Below are 24814 nucleotides of genomic sequence, written 5' to 3'. Positions count from 1 at the left end.
TCTGAGTCATTTAAATCAAAGAGTAAAGTGACATTTCCACTGCTAAACTGTTTGGTATAAATGGCTGGGAGCCATTTAAACCACCGATTTCTACTCTCCATGGCTTTTTGTGGGATCCAGAAAGTACATTTTAAAATTATTTCTAGCCATTTAAACCAAGCAACTGAGCAGTAGAGTGGTGCAGAGCTCTTTGATTTCAGTGGCTCAGAGTTATTTAATCCCCTACTTTCTGCTCCTCGTGAATCATAGAATCATAAAGTTGGAAATGACTTCCAAGGTTATCTAGTCCAACTTCATGCAGAATGCAGGTAATCACCAACTACCTGCCCACCCACAGTGACCCCAATTCTATGCCTAGGTGATGCCCCCCCCCTGCAAACCAGAATCCCTGGCCAGTCTGGCCTGGAGGAAATTTGTCTCCCATTCTTTAAGTAGCAATCGGCATTTCCCTGGGCATGCAAGAAAGGGCCATAGGAGTCAAGCATTGACACAATCCCTTCTACTCGCCCCCTAAGTTCAAAGAATCAGCATTTCTGTCAGATGGCTATCCAGCCTCTGCTAAAAAACTTCCAAAGAAGAACCCATCTCCTTCTGAAGAAGCCTGTTCCACTGAGGAACTGCACTAAATGTCATGAACATCTTCTGGATGTTTAGCTGAAAATTCTTTTGAATTAATTTAATCTGATTGATTCTGGTCCAACCCTCTGGGGCAACATGAAAAGTGCAAGGGAGCAGAAAGCAGTAGTTACAATCCCATACAAACTGTTCCAGTTTGTGAACCAACTTCCCAGTTCATATAGGTCTGTGATTAAATTCTTGCCCCATCCCTGTTTGTAAACATAGATTCACGTGGGTAGCCATGTAGGTCTGAAGTAGCAGAACAAAATGTGAGTCCAATGGAACCTATATTTATAAACAGTTTAATTGAGCAGACATGTATTCAATCATGAACCATCAAAAAGCACCTCAAAGAGCACCGAAGTATGTGAAATGTTCATGCCCGGCATCCTTTCACAAACATCTCTTCACGAAACACAAAGTGGCAAAAATTCATGATGAGAGCTGGTTCATGCCCATTCATACCGACATATCTGAAAGGCTATCTTCTCCCATTTATTCCACTGTACTAAGCGCAGTCCTCAGTCCTGCTGGCTGTTCCCCCACTTAGATTGGCTCACCTGATATTGACCAGGTCCTGGGTCTTCTCCATCATAGTTCCCACACTGTGGAATGGCCTCCTTGAAGAGATGACCAAAAATGATGCCACATGTCAATGAATTTCTCTACATGGGTTACCAGGTGCAGCTGACAATTCTAGATCACTCCTATACAAGAACCATTCATGAATTAATATGTGCACAGTAATTTTAATATTAATTCCTTCTGCATTGATCCCTCATACAGAAAGTATATTTTCTCTCATTTCCCCTCTTTTTTGCATTTGCAGATATTATCTATGCTCTTGCAGTAATCTAATTTTCAAGATTAGTAAATCACATCTCATATTGCAAATTAGAAGCTGTTTATTACTTTGATAGTGTGACATAAAAACAATGTGACTAATATTGATACATCTGGCAACTCAGCATTTAAGTAACATTTGTCCTAATGTAGATTAGTTTAATTTATAAATGGCATTTGAAAATGATGTGCATTTTTAATCAGGGTTTTTCTCATTTCATGGAAAAAAAGGTTGCTCATAATAAATTATATTGATCTCAAGCTACAAATTACAGAAAATAAACTTTCATATATATAGTGTGTATGCAGTTATAGCTTGTATCCTTACAAAACTGCTTAATATAAAACAGTAAATGGATTATAGACACATCTGAAGGGAAGTAGATACCTTTCTAGAGCCAGTGTGGTAAAACAGCATCTGGGAGACCTGGGTTGGATCGCTACTCTGCCATACAAGCTTGCTTGGTGAACTTGAGCCAGTCGAAAGCTATCATCCTAAGCTACCTCACAGTGTGGTTGTGAGACAGTCCCCAAGTTTCAAAAGGATGTGATACTCCTCTTTCCCCCAAATTTTTAGTTAAAAAAACAGGTTTTTTTTTTGATTGTTCAGACTTTGGAGAAAATATATGGGAAATTAGATTTGATTCCGATCCAATTAGCTATAATAAAGTATTCATCAAACTGCTTAAACCAAATGGAAGGTAGGAAAATTGCCAAGGTGGGATAATAGAGGACTTATTTTAAACCATCTAATTTTATTGCTTGAAGTAACCTGAAATCTTATTCCATTTTGGCCAGGTAACATCAATTAGAATTATGTTAACTTTTTATTACAGTTAGTATGTTTCCGAATTTGGAGGAGAGGAAAATTTGCAGAAAATCAAATCTATATGCAGAAAGGTTTTCTTAATCCTATTATTATGCCCCTAGTTAAGCTAGCACAAAAATGATGATGATGATGATGATGATGATGATGATGATGATGATGATGATGATGATGATGATGATGTGAGGATGAAATAGCAGAGATGAGAACAATGTAAGTTTCTTTGGGTCTCCACTGGAGAGAAATGAGGAGTTTAAATGAAATAAATATTAAGGCAGCAGGCCCAACTTTTTAACTTCCTTTCTTAAATTTTATTTTCAGAGCTAGGTAGTTCACTGAAAGTACACTTATCTTTTATCTGAATAGTACTAATGAAATTTAATTCAAATATTGCCATTAAATTATTCCAGTTTTTGCATAAAATGATGAATTTGTGATAAAACATTAAATATCAAGGAGCATTAAAATAGTATAAATGCAGTGAATAAAATGTAATGTATAATATAAGGCACAGATACTTATAAGTAGGCTGAATTGTCATTGATAGCATTTAATTCCAAATAAACTTTCACAACATGTATGTTTTGAAGTAGGACTCATTAAGTTTGGCCTATGAAGCAATGTGTTCTATCACAATCTACAGTTTTTCTTATGACATCTGGTAAACCTTGTCCAGGTGACTTTGTTTCTTTTTCTCTTTGATATAAATCCCATAGATATAATCTTGGTCTTCAGCCTGCCTTATAGTTAGTGCTTGATAAATCAGACTGATAAAATCAAAGGCAGTTATGTGATCTGGCCAAAGCAAGCTGATGGGTCATGGGTTAGCTCAGATATTCATATGAATTAAAGTATCATTACAACATATAGTTTACACCATCTAAATTTCTATCCTATGGAAGACTCACTGACCCTTCCATCCTATATTTTGAATCAATATTCGTGAGGAAATTCAGAGCTTTACTTAGAAGGATCATTAATCTTTATTGTGGGTTTTTATCTAATAACCCATTCCTCTTAATCATATTATAGGAAGACAGACAAGGCTTAATCAAACCATTCATCACAAGTGAGTACACATTGTGCCAGATCAGAAGCTTTATTGCTTTGTCCCTTACACCTAATAATGCAAAACTTCTATGTTTTGTTATGGATGCAATTTGCTTATATTGTTATTATAGAGGTTCTGCAGATACTGTAAGTAAAATAACATGACAAGTTCAGTTTTTGTATGTATAACTTTTAAAGTTATGAGAATTTTCCCTTTTATTTTCTTTTTAATAGTAGAGGCAGTTAATGAATCCCTTGTCTATACTCTTAGTTAACAGCAGATGAGATTAATTATAACAGCATACACCTCATTAAATATCAGAATGGCTATATGGAGGAAGCATCTGTTTAACTTGGGGACATTCATAGCTACTGTTTTGCCTTTACTTCCAAGTGAGCAGATGGGGAGAATGTGATTTCCTGAATCACTGCTTTGATCAATGTAACTGGAATTGTTTTGTCCTTCATTTTATCTCAAGAGCTATTGTACCTAAAAAGATATAGATGTTGGTGCCTCAACTATAACTGATCCATAGTGGTCACAGTATACATTTAATTGATGCAGACATTTATTTTGGAATATGAATTTTTCTAGAGGAACATATCTTGTATCTAATAGTCAAGTTTGAGCCCATCTACGGTTAATAAAGATCTGAAAACTTGACTCCTCCCATGAGATTTCAGGGAAACAAAAAGAGCATTGTCTGCACATGCACACATAATAGATTATGTCTAGATCCTGCAGGTGTGCAGGAGCCATGCCAGGTAATGAGCAACTCTGGGCTTGGTGGTAACAGACCATGAACAACTCTGGGCTTGTTGGTAACAGAGTCTAGGAGCTGTGCCATGTCAGACCTGGCCATGGCTGCAAAATCTTGAAGACAATTTAGACCTGATCATAAAAGCGGTTTCTGAGATCTGCTCTCAGTTTAGTGAAAGGATGGTGGCAGGGAGCTATGCTTGGGCTAAGCAGGCAAGTTGCAGGATGAGATTCCCCCCCCCCCCATCTTAATGAGTCCCTACTTATAGCTGTTTGGGGAGATTTAAATTGTCCAGTGCAATTTTTAAAAAGATTTTCAGATTTTTCTGAAATTATGTGAGGCTGTATCAAGGTAATTGGAGACTATATAATTGGCTGTCTCAACTTTTGAGCACAGGTCTAATAACTCCCTTCTTCAAAGGCCTAGGGAGAACTCTTTCAATCAGGAATGATTCTTGCTAATGACTCCAATATCTATTCCCAGCGAGATTTTAAAAGCCATGAATAGGGCATTTTACTATATCCACCTGCTGGTTAGCTTGTTGTATTTATTGTTGCTATTTTATGTGTATTTCCTGCCTGCTGGCATTTTGTTAGCCATATTAAAATGATGGAAAATGAAAGGATATAAACATTTTAATAAATTAATAAAATACTAAGGGGCTTTACGCACCGGGATCTTTGTAGCAAATTGGTCACTGAATGAAAAATCGCCATTTAAAATAGTGGAATTCGTCGTTATGCATACCTGCCTTTGTAGTGGAATCCAGTTGCGTTTTGTAGCGTTTCCCACAGGCTTCCGGTCTCGGCAAAAATCGCTAGAAAGGAAGCGCTATTGCCAAGCTCGTCCCGCCCCTGGCCGTCAAGCAGCCAATGGGCAGCCGTTAGCATGCTCCCAAACAGCCCCTTTCCCTTTAAGAAAGGTTAAAAAAAAAAAAACAGATCCATTGCAACGAATCTGTGTTAATTTGTTGCAACGGAGAGACCCATCTAGCTGCCTAGTGTGTTTGAGCTGTCGTTTGATCGTTGCCACGCTCCCTCCGAGTGAAAAAAAAATCCCCCCCCCTCTCACGGGCCCGATTTTCGGCTGAATGAATGTGTAAAAAATAAAGTGAAAATACATCAGCAAACGGGCTTCTCTGTTCTTTGTGCTTAGTGACTGAAGGGGAGGGACTGAAGCCGGGGAAGCCTCTAAACTGAAAGAGGCTCGCTGGTGCGTTTATCCCCGCTCGCTCGGAGAAAAAAAAATGGTGATCGCTTCGCCGGAAGATCAGAGAAGAGAGCCAGGGGGAGGTACTTTGTAGAAACCGCAACAATGTTAACGCACAGGTCTTTTTCGCTAGTGTTGCAGATTGGTTGCAGGAGTGTATCGCTTTCCGGAGGGTGAATCCACTTTTGGGGATTTCCCTGAAAGCGCTACAAGGAAGCGCTTTTTGCATATTGGTTTCAGGTGTGTGGCAGATTGTCGACGACGTTGTGCATAACAGCAAATCAGTAGCGTTTTCAATTGGCAGCCATTGTGCTATTTTGAAGGCGTGCAAAAAGCCCCTAATTCATACAGGCTATAACAATGAATATCATATCAATGAACTGCATACAGTGAGAAAAAGTCTTCTAAAGTGTTTTTACATATCAATGCTCAGTGTTAAAATTTTATAGCTTCCTGTGTAATCATTACTACTTAGAAAAATCCATTATCCTACCATACTGACCCTTTTAAAAGGATGTAATAGGATGGTTCTACTGTGAGCATAAAGTGCTGGATAGTGAAGACAATGTCTTAACAAACCAATAGTTTCAGTAAATGGCCCAGTCATCAAGGAGGATAAGTAGCAGTATTCATCATATAATTTTCTACAATCATTACTCCAGCTATGAGACTAGAGTTATTGCTTTCTTGTTATATATAATCAAACTTTGGAGAAAAATTAGAATCTGATATTTCCATCATATAATTTGATAAAGGTTATGGCTATAATTTCACTTCTTTCATACTTCAGATAACAAGATTCTGACATAAATGTTTATATAATTGTTTAAGATCAAGGCTTCATTCTAGGCATCTATTACCAGTACATTAACAATTTCTAAATGTGTACTATATCAATTTTCTACTTTTAATTTAAACCATATGAAGTTATTTTGGGAAGATGGGCACATTTTATTCTGAGAGAACTGCAGTGGTGTTGTGTTATCCAATGGACCTTATCCTCTGAAAACTCAAGTTTGAGAAGCCACAGTGGTCACATTCATGAAAAAAGTGTTTTGGCAGGAGGCCTAGCAAACTAGCAGTGGATACCATTCACCTGCTGGGGGGGAAAAGTGAGATACAGAAGCACCAAGTACTTAGCAGTCAGACCCCTCCTTTCATTGAGGGGCAGTTTATAGATAGGAAACCATAAACACCCTTCCTCTGTCATCATTTCAAATATCACAAGCAATACACTGTCAGGCCCAAAATGACACTAAAATAGATGTCAGCCAGAGACAAGTCTGTACTAGAAGTGTGGGAAACAGTGGCCAATCTGCTAACAGCCTCAAGAAAATGCATAATTAGGACAATCAGTCTCCCAAGAACCTCTTGACTAGTTTCATCAATCTCTGTCTCATTTCCCCTCACTTATTTACTCTAATTAAGCAACACAACACAACACTATTCACCAAACCTGGTATCTTTTCTCTTCTGATACTCACAGGGTCATCAAGTGCCATTGACACCTATAGTTCCCCTCAAGTAAACTCATCAAGCTTCCCCCAGATCGTTTCTTCCTTCAGAAAAACCATCACATTATTGTTTTGGGAACTGATACACCAGCTACATGGGGGAAGAGCAATTGTGTCCCTACTATCTATCTATCTATTTATTTATTTATTTATTTATTTATTTATTTATTTATTTATTTATTTATTTATTTATTTATTTATTTATTTATTTATTTATTTATTATACTTATATACCACCCTCCCTGAAGGCTCAGTACCACAGGGGGTGATACTCTCCCCTGCCTTATTCAATATCTTTATGTGTCTTCGGGCCCAACTAGTCCAGAGCTTTAGGCTAGGTTTTCTTTTAAATAAAAAACATTTCTGGTAAACATAGCATGATTTATTTGGAAAGTTCTTGGGAGAGAACAACTTCTGAATACATAGATGGAGAATCCTAGTTATCCCCTGTAACTTTGTTTCCTTTAAAGGTAATTTTCCCCAGCTGATGAGGCTAAACTACCTGGGTGGGCCATTCCTGGATGATGGCCAATCAGGTAGTGGGTGACTTGTTAGTTTGGGTTTTATAAGGTTTACTGATGCTTTGGGATCATCCTGCATTGTGCAAGGAGTTGGACTAGATGGCCTTGCAACTGTATGATTCTAAGTGAGCAATGACTCACAAAAGCCCATACCCTACTACAAATTTTGTGAGGCTTTCAGGTGCTACTGGACTCTTGCTCTTTTCTACCATTACTAAGGCAAAAATAAGTCATGGTAGACCATCCAGTTCTTAAAACCAATATGGGGATTTTAATTAAATCTTTAAAATGGATACATGAGGTTAAATTGCCTGCAGACAGTTTAACATGATTTATGGTTACAGAGTATTACAGTTCCTGGTGACTCCCACAGAACTAGTTATTTGTTGGTTTATTAATTTAAGCATTGTCACATGGCAGCCAAATAATGCAAAAAAATGGAAAAGTTCAATGCTTTTAAAATTGGCTCTATAGTTATATTTTGCCAGTCCCAAATCAAGATACTTAAAACAGGTGTTCCTCTTAAAATTTAAAACTTTATAGTGTAAGAGTTATCAAAGATATCCTTTGGACCTGAATCACAAGTTGTCCAGTACGTTTTGACTCAAAAGTCCCCAAGTGGCAAGACAAGATTCTTAAAAGAGTTAGCAAAAGTAGATTAAATAATCAGAAGTAGATTAAATATAGAGTCCTGTGGTACCTTTAAGACCAACAAAATGTTATTCAAGGCATGAGCTTTTGTGTGCACATTCACTTCCTCAGGTACAATATAATGGGATGGAATTTGTTCTGCTGCTTCAGACCAACATGGTTACTCACTTGAATCTATCAGAAGTAGATTGATAGTGGTGTTTAACAGCAATGTCCATTCACCTACAAGCTTTTTAAGCACCAAGTCACATACTTATTTGCTGTGGACTTTTCTCTGATTTTTATCCATATCACATTACACTTTAACACAGGTTTAAAGAGTGTCTTCAGTTGCAAATGATACTGTCAGGGTACCATTTTCAAAATGAAACAAGTATGACAGGGATGTTAGCACGTCAGCATATTTTTACTCAAGTTTATCGTTGTTGAGAAAATTTTTTGTGAAGCCAGCAAAAATAGCCTGGCTAAATGGTCTGACTCATTTAGCATTCAAAGATAATACTTGTACCACAAGACCATTTCTTCTGCCTCAGAAAACAAGCTTCCTTGGAAATATTAGCCACAGGCTAGAGCAGCATTCATAGATTTAACATTACATATAAGGCGAGTGCTTTTTTCAAAAACAGGGTCGTGGTGCTTTAAAAGCATTAAGATTAATCTGATTGTTCCCCTTAGTTTGGCACCAGATTCATTTTGGAAACCAATGTGATATAGTGGTCTCATTAAAACTAGGAAGGTAAAGGTTCAGACCTCCACTGATCTGTAATTACATCAACCAAGGATCCCAGAGATAGAGATGGTTCTGACATGATTTCTGCAGGAATTTTGATCAGGATGAGAGGAAAGGAAGGGTTATAGAGTGCATCTTGCCCAACTAGTCCGTCTCTTACAGTGATTTCAGTGGATTGACAAAGGTATGTCTGCTTCAGATTTCATTGTTGGTGATGTTAAAAAAATAAATTACTATTTTAAACATAATGAGCTGGCATCTTCTGGGAAGATGAGCAAGTGTTTCAAATCACAATCCTAAGTGAAGACTATAGATTTCACTGAGTTTAGAATGCAGTAGGTAAGCATTGAGTTGATTGGTTTGCTTCACTGCAGTCTGAAAAAAACAATGTTCTGGCTTTGCTATTTATGACACAGGAAAAACTTCTACAGCAGTGGTCCCCAACCCTTTTATCACCGGGGACCACTCAACGTCGGGGACCACTCACCGGGGACCACTCAACGCCTTTTACTGAGGCCCGGTGGGGGGGGGGTAGTTTACTCTCAACCACTGCCCTAATGCTCTCTGATTGCTATGGTAATGTTTAAACGTCCCTTCAAAATAAGATACAGAAACGCTACAACAATGAACATAAGGAACATTTTATTTTCATGGAAATTTTAACTCATGACAATGACAAATCAATGGGAACCCTGAGCTTGTTTCTCTGGAATGAGTCCCATCTGGGAGTGATGGGAGACAATGACACCCAAAGTGTGTTGTAAAGGTCCGGGGGGGGGGGATGAAGTAAAGGGCCAGGCGGGGGGAGAAGGCGTCCTTCGGGGCCCACCTCCAATTAGTTGAAGGACCACATGTGGTCCGCAGCCCACAGGTTGGGGATCGCTATTCTACAGGGCAAAAAATGTGTTAGGTGATAGCACCAGCACAGATGGGCTGGCTGGGAATAGATTAAACATTTGACTGAAATTATAACCTGTAGGGAAAGAGTCAAATACACTGAAATGAGGGAGGAGAGACTTTTAAGAGTTCTGCTAGTCTTCTCAGAAGGCTACAAAGGCATAACTTGGGATGGCCCAGTCCATAGCAGGGATAGGAGCTGTATGTCATCAGTCCACTAGGATTGCTCCCAATGGCCTTAATGGCCAATTCACCCTGAAATATAAGTATGTGGAGTTTTTAAAGTAAAAAGAGAACGCTTTCTGAATAATCACAGATGATTTATGTAATAGACAATTTCCATAGTGGAAAGAATGACTTTACAATCCTTCAGAATCTACTTGGAAAAACAACTAATATTTAAAAAGTGTGTGACTTTCTTAAAAGTGTGTGACTTTCTTCTGGTGATTCAAGAACAGAGTTGTCAGAGCTATTTGATATGCTATGTCAAAATATCTTTGGAGGCTGGAAAAGAGCCCAAAATGAGAAACTTTGGAAATCCTTTTCTAAAAATTTCTAGTGGCATAAAAAGTGCTGATATGTATTTTTTCTGAAGTAAAAATATGTGAACCCGTCATATACATTTGGAGCTAAACTCAGCAGAAAGAGTGAGGAGCTACCTAGCACATTACACTAAAAGCATACAATGAAAGTATGTGAGCCACTCTGAGACCGTTTATGCACTGGAGGTTTCATGCCGGGCTGCAGGCTGGAGTTTTAGTCGTGGCAGGTTGCTCTACCTCTTCCTGCACCCACACGGGGGAGCATTTGGCCTGGTGCACCTCATCCAGCCCCGATTTGTGCTCCTGCACGGGAGCTGGGGCAGTAAAGTTCCCAGTGCATAATCGGTCCGAGACTCATAACAAAACCTTTTTATGCCTTCCAAACTATATGTTAACATCCTCTTTTTTATTTTTATCAAAGTGCTGCCATCTAAACAATTTTCCCCCTTTTATTTTTGCTTATTTTGGTTTTTCTTACAAAAGTCAAGAGTTCCAAATTTAACACTTCTTGAAATTTGTTCAGGCAGCCAGGTCCACAAGTTTTGAGTGGGTGGGGAGCTAGCACATGTGATGGTGGTGAGTGGAGCCACAAAAGTAGGCTCTAGGAGTTTCAGATGGGGGAAGGGCATGAGCATGCATGATGTTGCTCTGTGGGTTTCAGGTGGAGTGGGGAATCAGTGCATGCTATAGCAGTGGGTAGAGCCACACATTCTAGCTCCATGAGTTTCAGGTGTGAGGGGACTGGGGGAATTCCCATACTTTTTCAAACCCCTAAAGGGGTAGTCTCCCATGACGGGGTTCTTCCAGCCCCAGTGGAGGTCTGGCATCCCCAAATTGCATCAGCTCTTTCACAGGTCCCAGTCCTCCAGCTCTGGTATCAAAAAGGAGGGAGGATCAGAGACCTTCTGGCCCCTCAGAGGCCCTCTGGCCTAGCTGGTGCGGAGTTTTGGACTGGATTGCCATCAATATGCTGATGACACCCCCCGGAACCATTTGCCAGATGTTCAGAAGCCATGGCAGAATGGCTCGAACTGAGTCATCTGAAACTCAACCCCTCCAAGACAGAGGTCCTGTGGTTGGGAAGTAGGAGGGCAGATCAGGAAAGCACACTTACCCACCCTGGCAGGGATGCAACTTACAATCACTCCCCCAGTCAGGAAACTGGGGGTAACCACTGATGCCTCTCTGGGGGCCAGGCATTTTCCACCTTCACCAGGCAAGGCTACTAGCATCCTACCTGTCCTCTGAACACCTGGCCATGGTGATCCATGCAATGGTCACCTCCAGAATAGACTTCTGTAACTCGCTCTACATGGGACTGCCCTTAGGCTTGATCCAGAAATTGCAGCTGGTTCAAAATGCTGCTAGGGTCCTCACAGGAACATCTTGGTGAGCCCACATGCAGTCTGTGCTGAGGTAGCTGAATTGGCTGCCAGTTGCTGCCTGGATCCAGTTCAAGGTTTTGGTCTTGACCTTTAAGGCCCTATGCAGTCTGGGACCTGCATACCTGCAGGACCACCCCCCAAAGAGCTTTATGCTCTGCAGGTACCAACTTGCTGGTCATTCCTGGCTGCAGAGATGGGCATCTGGCCTCAACCAGGGAGAGGGCCTTTTTGGTTCTGGGTCCCACCTGGTGGAATGAGCTTCCAGAAGAACTGCTGGCCCTGCAGGAGCTTTCATCATTCCACAGGGCCTGCAAAATGGAGTTCTTCTGCCAGGTCTATGGTGGAAGCCGGAGCAGCAAGGAAGATCTAATTGGGTCCCCTGGTATTAAGTTGAGTTCAGCAGCAGCTTGGCTATGTGTCATCTGTGCCCCCTCTTCCCACTTTCTCCATTAGACATTATTAGGAGGTTGAGTTACACTGGGACTGTTGTTTTGTTGTATGTTTTTTAATGTCCTGATTTGTTTTAATGGGGTTATATTGGGGCTTTTATTGTGGACAACTGTACCCCGCCACGAACCAGTTTGGGAGTGGTGGGAAATAAATCAAAACAATACTAATAATAGTAATACTATTAATAATAATTCACCATCCCTTCTTCCTCCAATGCCACCAAATAATCCCTTTATGGTAACAAATTTATTTATTACCAAAAACAGACACAGACAAGAATCTTTGACCAAGTTTGATAAGCATCGAGCTAAAAACAACAACAACAAAAACCCCAATCACTTACCTGTCCTTTTGTCCTGGCTTGCACACTACCCCAAATAAGGTTTCAGAGGGGGATTTCATATCCTTTTTACTGATCCCTATCTATTCATGCATTGTAGTAACCTAAAGTCCACCAGGGGACTACCCAAGATTGTAACACAAAAGATCACTACGGAATGCACAGCTGGGTGATTTGCAGGCTCGTTCAGCTCTCTGCCATCTCTAATCTCAGCGTTTCCCCATTAGGTGTGGTGCTTTAAAAAGCCTCAAGTGAGTTTACATTAATTCATACCTTTTTTACCCCCAAAGGTTCCTCAGTGAGTGAGTTTATCACCATGTATCTTAGCTCAGTTCAGTATGTCTCCTTCAATCATGTGCAAATCATGTGGTCCTGGGCACAGGCTGCTGCCAGTTCATCCAGATGATTTCTTCTTTCTTGGGGTTTAAATTCAAAGGTCATTTGTATGTTGATAAGACAATGCCAATGGGCTGCTCAGTGGTATGTCCAACCTTCAAAATATTCAGTACTTTTCTTGTGGGTTGTTAAGAACTGCATACAATGCCCACATGAAATAAAGCTGTGGTAATTTTTATTATTCAATTTTTTTTGCTTGCAATGAAAGCCATACCATTCCTTTTTATGAAGCTGTGTCCTGAATAGCAGATGGTGAAATCCTCCAATTGAAAGAATCCATCATCTGTCCAATGTATTTTGCTAATGACAAGGAGGTCAGTATTCAACCTGACCATTTCTCTTTTGAGAATTTCCAATTTCTCTTGAGTCAGTCCTCTAACATTCCAAGTTGCTATTTGGTGCAAAATCATAAAGCACAGACACTTGCTTTCACCACTGACAACATCAGCACCTGGGGTTCTTACAGGATTTGCCCCAGGCATGTCATATAATCCTGGGCTACTTGCTATACTTGCACTTTCTGGCCTGAGGGGCTCACCATTGGGCACCATATTGAAATAATTTGAGAGCTGTACCATAGGATATTGTTGGCAAAAATTTTACAAGGTCAGTTGCCAGGTTTTTTCTTAACCCTCCCCATTTACCCGGGCTTAGGACCAGCATGCTCAGGTGTGCATGGCTGGGTTTTAATACAATGTCAAAATACATTGGGGTAATATATGCCACAGGTGGGTATTAAATAGCTAATATCATCATTATTGATAAAACAATTCTTGCAGGAACTTAATATTTCCCTAGATCACTCACATCTAGTTTTAGCATACTATATAGTTTTCTTTACTTCTTACATTTATCAGTGTGGGGAAGAAATCACCCAGAAGTAAGTAACAGCTGATATAAGAATGCAGACCAAGAAGAAACGGCAAATGCTATCCACCAAATACAGTTGTTAGAGATTCAGATCAGATGCATATCAGACCAGAGAGAATAAAGAACATTCCTAAAAGAATTCTGAAACAAAACCTTCCTAACTAAACCTCAGAAAAAATGTGAAGGAGACTGCATTAATCCTAAAGAATGCTTATTATATTAGACCATAGCAAAGAAACAATTACATAGTGTGTTCCTAAACAAGCCCAAACAGAATCATATATCAAAGCAACATTCTAGCAGAAATTAACAGTAACTACTCCAATTTGGAGCAAAAGTTACCTCCAGGAAAACAGGATGATCTCTTGAAGTAGAGATGAATGGTCTGACTCTAAAGCCAGGCCAGTCACTCTGCTTTAATCCCACTTTGGATAACATAGTATCTTTTAAACATCAAAAGACTGGTACTTGATAGTGGGAAAGTGGGAAAGCTGTGAAACTGAAAGCTTATTGGACAGATTTACATCAGAGATCAAAAGACCCAGGTTTGCATGGCACCTTAGAAGTCAGTGAATACAGAATATCATACCAACTGCCGTGATCCATATGGAAGGGCGGTATAAAAATCTAATAAATAAATCTTTTAACAATCTAATAAATAAATCTAATTTAAAAATCTAATAAATAAACACACTGCAGAAGGGCTAAGTTTTGACTTCTTGTTTGATATGACTTAATTGTTTTAGTCTAGTTGACACAAACAAAGTTACCAATTCTAAGCTGGCTGATTCCAAAGAGGATTGAGAAAAATCAACACAATCTCTAATCTACCCCTACTCTTAGCAATTCCCATTTACCCTTTCCAAGACTGCCAGTGGTCTGATGGCATCTTGAAGTATATGTCCATAATACCTGCAAAAAGCCCTTTTCATCTTAAGAGCTGGTGGTAAACCATCAAAGGCTTACATCAATAACATATGGATTCTCTTGTACATGTGAAACTTGCCCTTCCTTCCAGTAATGACATGTGTCCAGTGATGGGGGGGGTGACTGGAACGGTAAGCTCCTGGTTTGGGGTGATGCTGGCTAGTCCTGCTTGGGGGCTACAGGGACAGGTGAATGTCCGGCATGTCAGAAGCTTAGAAGCAGTCTCCAGGTATCATTGGTTAGCCTCAGGCCAGTGGGGACTCCTCAGAAGAAGACCTGAGCAGTGAGTGCTTGGCCCAGCCAGAAATCCAACAGGCTCAAGACTCACAGCTGAAAGTGTCTGTAGAAACACCTCAGCTTGCCCCAGCCTGGGACCAGCTGAGGGAATTCAGGCTGTTGGCTCACCAGAGTCACCAGCAGAACAATACAAGCAACATTTAAGAAGTGAATTAGAACTGGAAAGGCACAGCACACAGTTACTGGCTCACTGCCACCTGATTGGAATTGATAAAGCTTCTCAGGATGAGAGCTACCATCTCTGTGAACAACTATTTAAGGACTGCTTTGCCAGCATACAGATGTGGACCCCTTGCCTAATTGCTTTGGACTCTTGGTTTTTGATTTGGCTTTCTTTGACACAGTTTCCCTCCTAACTGGCTTTGCCTTAATCGGCCAGCTACTCCTGGTGAAACCAGACTCCACCAGACTGTAGCCTGAACAAGCACACCAGGGCTTGTAGAGAGGCGTCCCTTGCAGGTTCCAGCAAGGCAGTCTCTGGTGCTGAAGAGGATTCATTTGCAGGTGGCTCTGCAGTGCTGGGATCATCCTGGCCCTTCTCAGACACGGACTTTGGCTCTTCCTCTATGGATTCTGAGTCAGAACCACTGAGTAACCTAGAGGGGTCATGACAGTCACTCTGCCAGTGCTGATGGCTGCTTAAGCCACACACTGGGATGAAATAATGCCAATTTTGCAACATCTGTAAAAGTAGTTAATGTTAATACAGCCATAAAATTACAACAGGAGGCATTGTGGCAGCCATTGTCCCATCAAGGTGGTGACAGCATTGCTGCTGTGCTACTTCTGAATCCTGACTGAGAAGCTATTCCCCCTGTCGAGAACTCATGGCTTCCTAATGCATGCATGCATTCATATAATATTTTGTTTAGAACAATTATGAAGAAGGAACAAAAGAACGTGTGGACCTTGTTTTTCCTGTCTGGCAGCTCCTCCCTTATCTGGCAGTTGACCCACAGTTCAAATCTGGTCTGGTCAGGCCCCCCAAAATCATCTGAATTCGGGATGGAAGAAGGATACTAGTATCTAATTAGTCCCATCTAAATTAGACCCAGCCATGCTTTGTTGTAGGTCAGTAGAACAGAGCTGATAAATAATGACTTTTTACAGCATGAAATTCTGCATGGGGATACATTCATCATAAGACTTTATTAAAAACACAACATAGGAAAACACTATTTGCCAAGAGGTATCTTATTCATAATAACTTCTGTATTGTGTAACTAAGATCATCTAAGTGAAGGCTGCATTATTCTTATGGTTCCTAATTTTATGATTTGGAAAGAAAATGGCTTGGATCAAGACTAGCAATTCCACACTACAAGGATTTCTGTCAGTGGAGCATGGCATTCTCCTAGCATTCTAATATTCCTGCTTCAATATTATTCCTCCTCCAGGAATAAAATTTCAGAGACATTTCAGTCTTCTGTGGAATGAAAGGGAGGTGAGAAAGTTGTGTTTTGCAGGTGGAAATCTTTGTGCCTGCAGACACTAGTCTACATCTAAGCCAATATGTACATGAAACTTGATTCTATAGAATTATAATTTTCTTCCCCTAATAGAATATAGTAACTAGTAGTCTTGCTAGCCAAAAATACCCAGCTACTGTCTCGCTGCTGGAGAGGCTGCTTAATACCATCTGTCGCTCTTATTTAAGGAATTCTGTGAACTAGCCTGACAAAGGTCCATTTCATATTTCCGGCAGAACAAATAAAACAGAGAGTGTCTGGGGGTATCTAGACTTTGAAGCTGGATTGAAGACCTGATGAAAATCACACACACATGTCACACTTAAAAATATGCAGGAATAACGTGCGATATACTGAACAAATATTTAACAACTGGTATAGGATGCTTGTTCTCACAATCATATATTTCAGTTTAATCCTAAACCCTTTTAGCATTAATGACATTTCAAATCTGACATGTTAAAGCTTGTTATAGGTTCCATACCAGTGCTTAAAATAAATGCATTCAGGGAAATTTTCAGCAAATTTGCTTAAGAGAGTATTAGCAGCTTACATTAGTAAGCTGGGAATGTTGACACCTCCAGTGCTTGAAAGGATATCTCTATCATTCCATGTTTAAACAGTGTTTATGTTAGCTGTTTCTCAGAAACAAAAATAGTTTTTGTTCTGAAATAAGATGAAATAATTGGAAGAGCTCATTAGAAATTACCCAGTGTCAAATAACCTTTTACTGACTTTCTGACCAACAATTTTAAAGAAGTTTTTTTTTTTTGCTGAAAACCCTCAATTTTTCACCCTTCCTTGTTTTGGCCTGTTCTTTGTTGCCTTTCACAAAGTGAGGAAGAAGGGACTTTTTCCAAGACGGGCTGGAGTAGCTGTTTTTCATCCAAATGATACCAAATTGATGGAGAATTAGTGCTTCTTTGCCACTAAAGAGCCTCTAAGTTTAACACAAATTGGACCAAGGGGTTCATTTATGTGGCCCCCTGGCCAAGCTGCCCCCTGCTAGCTTACGTGGACAGAAAGACCATCCCCAAAAATGTTTTCACAAGATCTGTGATATTAAAAATCTCAACTCTAAAATGAACTCTGTGCTAATTAAGTGTGAAGAGAAATGAGATAACAATTAGCACACATTTTGGAAACAGTAACTTTCTATTATATCATACATACCATAGAACCATTTCTTTCACCTACTGATGTACCCTTTATAATTTACAAACTGCAAGATACTGAACAGATACTGTAATGAGTCAAGTGGCACTTTCAAGACCAACCAAGTGTTCTGCAAGGTACAAGCTTTTGAATCTGAAGAAATGTGCATACACTCGAAATCTTGAATAAAACTTCACTGGTCTTAAAGATGCCACTGAATTCAAACTTTATTCTGCTACTTCAGACTGACATGGCTACCCACCTGAATCTAGATTACATTATCACTCCTTTTTCTTGTCTTTCCAATTGCAAATCTTCTGGCATGCTTCTTCTGAGGTGGTTTTAAAACAGACAATGCAACATCTTGAAGTAAATCTAGGTCTAGTCCAAACCAAGATGCTATGTGAAGACATATAAAGTTTCCTTCTGTCTATTCTGACCATCATCTATTTCAGTTGAGGTTTTTTTTTGGCTGGCAGTAGCATTCAAAGATTTCAGATTAAGAAAAGTTACAATTGCAACAGATCCCCCAAAACCAAATTTTGATTGTTTGCATATAGGGTATATGCTGTACCAGTTGGTTATCACAGAGTTGGAAGGGGCCATACATGCCATGTAGTCCAACCTCCTATTCAATGCAGGATCAGTTATGATTTATTTGAAACCCTACATATGCTACCCTTTATTCCAAGATGAAAAAGGAAAAACAGAATTAGTCCTTTGTTCAGTAATCAGAATCCTTTAAAAATAGCCCCTAGGTAGGCCTAAACATATATTGAATTGGGCTATATAAGCCCTTTATCTCTCATTCCAAAGTAATGATGAATCTCATAAGGTTTTTTTTTCATTGAAAATCTCTGATTTGGTGTAAGGTACAACCTTTCATTTCATAATAAAAGCTGGTGACAGCAAAAAAAAAAAGATGCAAACTTTCAGGTGTCTTACTTTAGTGGGATACCTGACACCCTGTACAAACATTTTCTGTCACTGCTCAACAGGGCAGAATGGGAAAAATCCAGCATTGTGCCAAATTGGCCACGATATTCCTTCTGTTGCAAACCAGAAATGATGTTGTTGTATTGGCATGACTCTTTAAAGCATAGAGTTTGGGGCGAATCCTAGAGTGTGGCATGGATGTGCCAACACCATTTTGAGTTTATGGTGGAAGTGACATCATGGTCTCCACATAATGCTGCAATCCCTCTCCAGGTGGTAGTGCACATCTCATAAACTTATGCCCAAGGTAACCAACATTATGAATAATCCTCATCCTCTTTATTTTTCAGTCTGGGTTCTGCTGTACTCAGAGCTGGAAGAGCACTGAGGAAAGGCAATTTACCTACTTTGGGCTGAAAGAACAGCTTGCCAGTTACAACAATTCTGTTCTGAATAAAAATATGTTGTTGATCCAACCCATATATTTTCAGCATATTCTTACTCCAGTCATTTCTTGTTTGTAGCTAAAGGAAATGTTTAAGCAATTTTCCAGGAAGGGTGGGGGGATTTATACACCCCCAGGGGACATATGAATTTCAATCTGTATTTTATTGGTTCATTACTTAACACTCATTTTGAAGCATATTTGTAGACTGTAGAGCACTTTGCCTGGAAATAGATTGGCTTAGGAACATGTTCTTAATTTTTAACCTCTTTCTCTCTTATGTTTAGATAGGATAAAAGGTCTTTATTGTTCAACATACTCCAATAATTAATTAATAGACGAGGCATGGGAATTAACTAGACAATCTGTTTAGCAAGCATCAAATGTGTACTCCTTTCTCAGTGGTTATTCAGTTTCAAGAGCATGATAGCCTCTGAGACGTTTCCTGGTGGGTTGATATTACCTACCAACTTGAACCAGAAGAGCCACACACAGCCCACCCAACCCTCAAACAGTGATGAGCAGGTTGCCTCTTTCTCCTTTTTGGGTGTGGCCAGGATGGACTGGAGAGCAGGGACCTTTTCCAGGGCTTTTTCCCTTTCTATTCCATCCCTGCTATCTAGCTGTCTTCCAACTTAATCTCATCAGATCTCAGAAGCTAGGCAGGAACAGTTCTTGGGAGAGAGACTACTACAGAAGACTAGAAGAAGTTAATGACAAACCACCTCTGCTTCTCACTTGCCTTAAAAACCCGCTACTTGGAGTTAGCAGCAAGTTGGCTGCAACTTCGTGACACTATACATACACATGTGTGCACACACAATGTTGTTCAAGCACTAGCAGTCAAACAATAAGAGTCAAAATAAAAGAATGGAAAATATAATATTAATCACAAGCCACAAAAAAAAACCCACCCACGGAGTCATAAAACAGCCAGAAACCTATCAGTAGCACATATGGAAACAAATTTAATTGCCATCCAGGCAAAAGGCAAGCTGAGACAGTGTGGTCTTAACCAGAACTCTGCTCCAGAGAAGGTAGTGAGCCAAGCTTCAAATGGCAGAGTTCCAAAAAATATGCATAATAGCTGCCCAAGCCCTCTCATCTGCCATAATTCTGATAGCTGTGGGTATTCTAAATTGATTTTTTTTAAAAAAGGGGAGTGTTTCATTATGATCTGCTGTGTATGCAATATAATATAGTAGCAAATAGGAAAGGATTCCTAACAAGTAAACCAGAACATAAAGTCAGTTGTTTGCCACTGGCTGGACCTAATGCTGACCTGCAGAAAGCAAGGAATTGCCAGATTAGCTCAATTTGGTGTTGATTTTTAAATTGTCTCCAAGGGGAAAGTAAAGTTTACAGTGATATTAGTTCTCAAAGAAGCAGTTATGATCCTTCTGTGTTATGTCATACTGTACCATGTGGTGCATCTGGTCGGATTACACAACTTCAATAAAAAGCTTTAAAATAAAAAGCTTTAATAAAAAGCTTTAAAAGCTATATATAAAAACCTTGTCATTACTATTAATGACAAGGTTTATTAATTCTTATACATAAGACATGAATAGAATAATAATTATGCTTCAATATCTCAAAAAACATGTTTGAAAATGTACTGTTACTCAGAATGCCCAACAAATGTCCTGGATTGACCATTGAACTGTCATCTAAGCTTAGCAGTTATTACTACTTGAATCTTACCTCTGCTGTCTGTGACCCACAGCAACCTTAGTTGTACAGAAGAGTGATTGCAGCACAAATCCAGTTGGTATAGTGGCTGATGAGGATTTTTGAACCCCACATTTAGCTAACTGAATCTTTCAACTAGAATCTAGTCTAGTATATTTTTATATTTTTGGTAGCATGTATATCTTATCAGTGTTCAGATTTCTTCCACACTTGAGAGAATACAGATGGAGTGTAATAGCAGAGTCTGGGTTAATTATTCTCTGCATCCACAATTGATTGGTACATCTACCCATAAGTCTTTGTGATATATTGATTCCCTTCACTATGTTCTCTACTGGAATTGTTAAACCTAAATAAATCGTGAGCATATAAACAAAGTTTATTATTCCAGTTTTGTACGCCCCCCAAAGAGGGCCAAAACTTTGTTGGTCTTAAAGGTGGCACTGAAATCAAACTTTGTTCATATTGCAAGAAATTATTTTTATTTTTAAACTTATTCTTCTTGAAGAAATTTAAAATATGGTATCATTCTTGAGTGTAGGGGGGAAATATCCTATTATTTACTTCATTCACAATGAAATCCCAGAAGATGAAAACCACAAGTATATATTTAAAATGATACTATAATGTTATTGGAGATACTGCCTTTCACACATGAATAATGACATAGTTATACCTGCAACAAACATTTGAAATATGCAATGTACACAGTACAGGCATAAATATATGAGCTAGCTTCATTGTTTAAGATTGAAATCATTAAGCAACCTTTGCAACAATATCAATGAAATATCACTTCTAGAACATAATAAAAAAATAAGGTAGAGGAAGATATAAAGGTAGTATAATTTTTTTCTTTTAAAAAGCTATATTCTGGAGGCATGCTAGGTCTGCAGACCCAGAGATTTAACCAATATAACAAACTTTCATTGCTTGCTTTCAAATGCAGCTCAAAATGCTAGCTGTAATTTATCCGGCCACTAGAAGCAAAGCCTGTTGCACCCAGGAATACAATGGGTGCTAGCACATACACCTGCACTGTGACCTTCCTGGGTTCTAGTTAAAGAGTAACAGGCTCTAATCTCACGAGCTGGGTTGATATCTGACTCCTCTTCCATATGCTGCCTGTTGAGTTGTCAACTTCCAGGTGGGAGCCTGGAAACCTTTAGGAATATGAAAGAAAGAAAGAAAGAAAGAAAGAAAGAAAGAAAGAAAGAAAGAAAGAAAGAAAGAAAGAAAGAAAGAAAGAAAGAAAGAAAGAAAGAAAGAAAGAAAGAAAGAAAGAAAGAAAGAAAGAAAGAAAGAAAGAAAGAAAGAGGGAGGGAGGGAGGGAGGGAGAGAGGGAAAGAAGGCATCAGTTCTCTGGCCCTAAAGGCCCTCACCGCCATACAACAGTGTCTACACAGATCACCACTGTACCCACCTTCCCATTAAACCCCACATCCTCCAAAGGGCAGGTCAGCAAGGATGCCATCTACTTGTCCTCCCCCCCCCCATTTCCCAAAGGCTGGGCCAGGCAGGGAAGGTCGCAGGGGGGCTCCCTTCTTCCCACCTCTTCCTCCACATTTTCCAAAGGCCAGTGTGGGTAGGGAAGGCCACAGAGGGACTGCCTCTATCCCACCCACTCCCACCTCTCCCATTGGTCAGGCTGCTTAGGGAAACCATAGGGGATGGGCCACCTCCTTTCCACACATCCTCATCTCCCAAACCCAAGCTTGGTGCGGAATGCCAGAGTGCGGAATGCCTCTTTCCCAGCCACCCCCAAATTTCTCAAAGCCAGGCTGCTTGAGGAAGGCAATGGTGTGGGTTGTCTCCTTCCTACTCCCCCATATCCCAAAGGCTGGGCCAGGAAAAGTAGGGAAGGCTGTGGGGGGCTGCCTCCTTCCCACCCCCACATCTCCCAAAGGACAGGGTATACAGGTAGGCTGTGGGGGTGCTGCCTCCTTCCCATTTCTGAAGGGCCAAACTGGGTGGAAAAGACTGAGGAAGGGTGGGTAAAACAAAGAGTGCTTCAATGGCCAGCAGCAGAGCCATGGGGAGGTGTTGTGAACCCAGGTATTTTTAGGGAGGACTCCTCAGAAGAAAAGCCTTGCCATGAGCTCTGAGTTTCACCCACGCCTCAGCTGGATAAGAGCTTAGCCAGGCCAGATGTTCAACAAGCAAGAGTTCTGACCAGCAGGAGGGTATAGAGCTGCAGACAAAGCAGGCTTTAGATAGTTGTTGCAGGAGCTCCTCATTCCTCTGCCCAGCCTCCAGCTGCAGCTCCCTGCCTTGTCAGCCCACCTGGCTCACCTGAGCCAATTAAGCCATGCCAGCTATGTGCTGGAAGAAGGCCCCAGTCTAAAAGGCGCCAATCGGTTTTAGCAAGACAATTGCTGACTTCAAAAGATTGAGAATTATCACAGAGTGAGGACTGAGAAGCTGCTGATAGCCTATATTAACTGGAGGCTGTGAAGCCTGGATTCTAGACACAACCTATGACCTGCTTCTTCTGATGATGCCTTTGGACTGCTTCAATGAACCCTTGAGTCACTGGGACTGAGTTAAGTCATTCATTGCAATCTCTCTGTCCCTTGACATTCTATTTTTGAAATACTGATTCTCTCTGCCTCCCTGGCAGTTCATCTGTGGTTCCTTCCAGGAGGCAAAGGAAGCAGCTCGCTTCCCCCCCTGCCTGGGGGACATGGAGGGTGGGAAGAGACTGAGGATGGAACAACTTAGCAGCAGCAGGGCCTTTCAGAGAGGTCAGCATCTCTTCCAGCAGCAGGGCCTTTCAGAGAGGCCAGCATCTCTTCCACTTAACAAGAAGCAGGAAGAAGAGGACAGATAGGTCCCACAATTAGCCCTCATTGGAAGAGTGCTTTCTCCCTATTGACAGCCTGTAATCTGGGGAGATAAACTCCCTAAAGGATTGAAGATGGCCCCAAGAGTTCACTAGGACTTCTTGGGTAGAAAAATGAGGTGGGGTTCGCGTACCCCTCCTCTTTTCTGCCAATTGCTTCCACAATTGACCCCTGCCAGGCTCCAGTGATTGCACTGCAATCCCCTCAGGACGATATCTTTAGCCAGGAGGGGTATTACTAGTATTGTTGTATATTGACCCTATATCAAGCTGTCTGTTGGTACAAAACATTGGTGTTATCCTTTCAGTGTTTTACTAATTTGTATGTCACCTTGAGTCTTGAATGGGAAGAATAACACATGGACACATTGATTAACACATTCATAAATTAAATACTATAACTATTTTAAAATGGCTGCAAGGGATTACACAGCCAGCCCACAGTGCAATCCTATAAATCTTTTTAGGAGTAAGGCGATAGGCTAAATCTGAGTAGGTTTCTAATAGACCTGTTTAGGATTGCTCTCTTAACACTTCTAGGCAGAATCCTATTCCAGTTAGTTAACTGGGGTTTACTCCCAGGAAAATGTTTTCAGGCTTGCACTGTAAACCACTTAACAATCAGTCCAGGCATATTATCTTTAGAGAAAAGTGATATATTCATTTTAACTAAATATATATGCTCAAAGTAGATAGAAACTTTAGGTTTATATCCGCCTGCCTGGTTTGAAGGACAAACCCATATTATAGTTAACACAGTGGATGTTGTGATGGGTAAACCATCCTGTATTTGACCCAGAAATGCTTGCCTTATTGTTAGCATCCTGACTGAAAATGCTCTGCAGATAGGGCTGCCAACTGCCCAGAGGAATGTCCCTTTAATCACCCCTCTCTGCTAGTTTTTCACATATTTCAAAACTTATTTTTCCATGGCTAGGGGAATAGAGGTAACCAGTCACTTGAATGGCTTTTTAAACTGGCTCAAGCTAAGCCCTCTCTTTCCTGAAAATTATTAAATTACTCTTGGCTTTCTGATCAGGATTTCAGTCTTCAAATGGCTTTCTGAAGGAAATCCTGCTAGGGAAGTTTGGAGTGGCAGTTTGCAGGAAAGAGGGCACCATAGGTAGACAGCAAGATGGAAATACTTTTGGTGCTTCTATTCCTGCTTTGCAGTCAAAGTCACATAGTGGATATATCATTAGTAGATCCTTAATTAGACTCTTCTTTCATTTCATTTCCACTGTATGATTTTTTTTGCTACTGCCCTGACCTCTCCTCACTTTCCCAAACCCTTGAAACCTTAATAACTCCACTTTGCACAAAAAGTTCATTTTTTCTTTTGATCATCTCTTCACTTAGTAATTATAAACTTTCTATTTTCTTTGGAATTATGGGTGCTGCAGGTTCAAAACTTATCTCTGGTCTCAAACTTAGAACATTACTTGAGC

General features: G+C 40.2%; 1 long non-coding RNA gene across 2 annotated transcripts in view; it reads right to left on the bottom strand.

Annotated features, from left to right (window-relative positions):
* LOC143842636 (uncharacterized) overlaps positions 1–20723 on the bottom strand; it is a 66824-nt gene extending 46101 nt beyond the window's left edge. For both annotated transcript variants that reach the window (XR_013233244.1, XR_013233243.1), the window contains exons 1-2: positions 20537–20723; positions 1179–1238 (exon numbers count right to left, since the gene is read on the bottom strand). This is a non-coding gene — a long non-coding RNA (uncharacterized LOC143842636). The remainder of the gene's footprint in view (positions 1–1178; positions 1239–20536) is intronic.
* Between the last annotated feature and the right edge of the window lie 4091 nt (positions 20724–24814).

The sequence above is a fragment of the Paroedura picta genome, chromosome 8, assembly GCF_049243985.1.
Source record: "Paroedura picta isolate Pp20150507F chromosome 8, Ppicta_v3.0, whole genome shotgun sequence".
Lineage (NCBI taxonomy): Eukaryota > Metazoa > Chordata > Lepidosauria > Squamata > Gekkonidae > Paroedura > Paroedura picta.
This window is presented reverse-complemented; position numbering and strand designations above follow the sequence as displayed.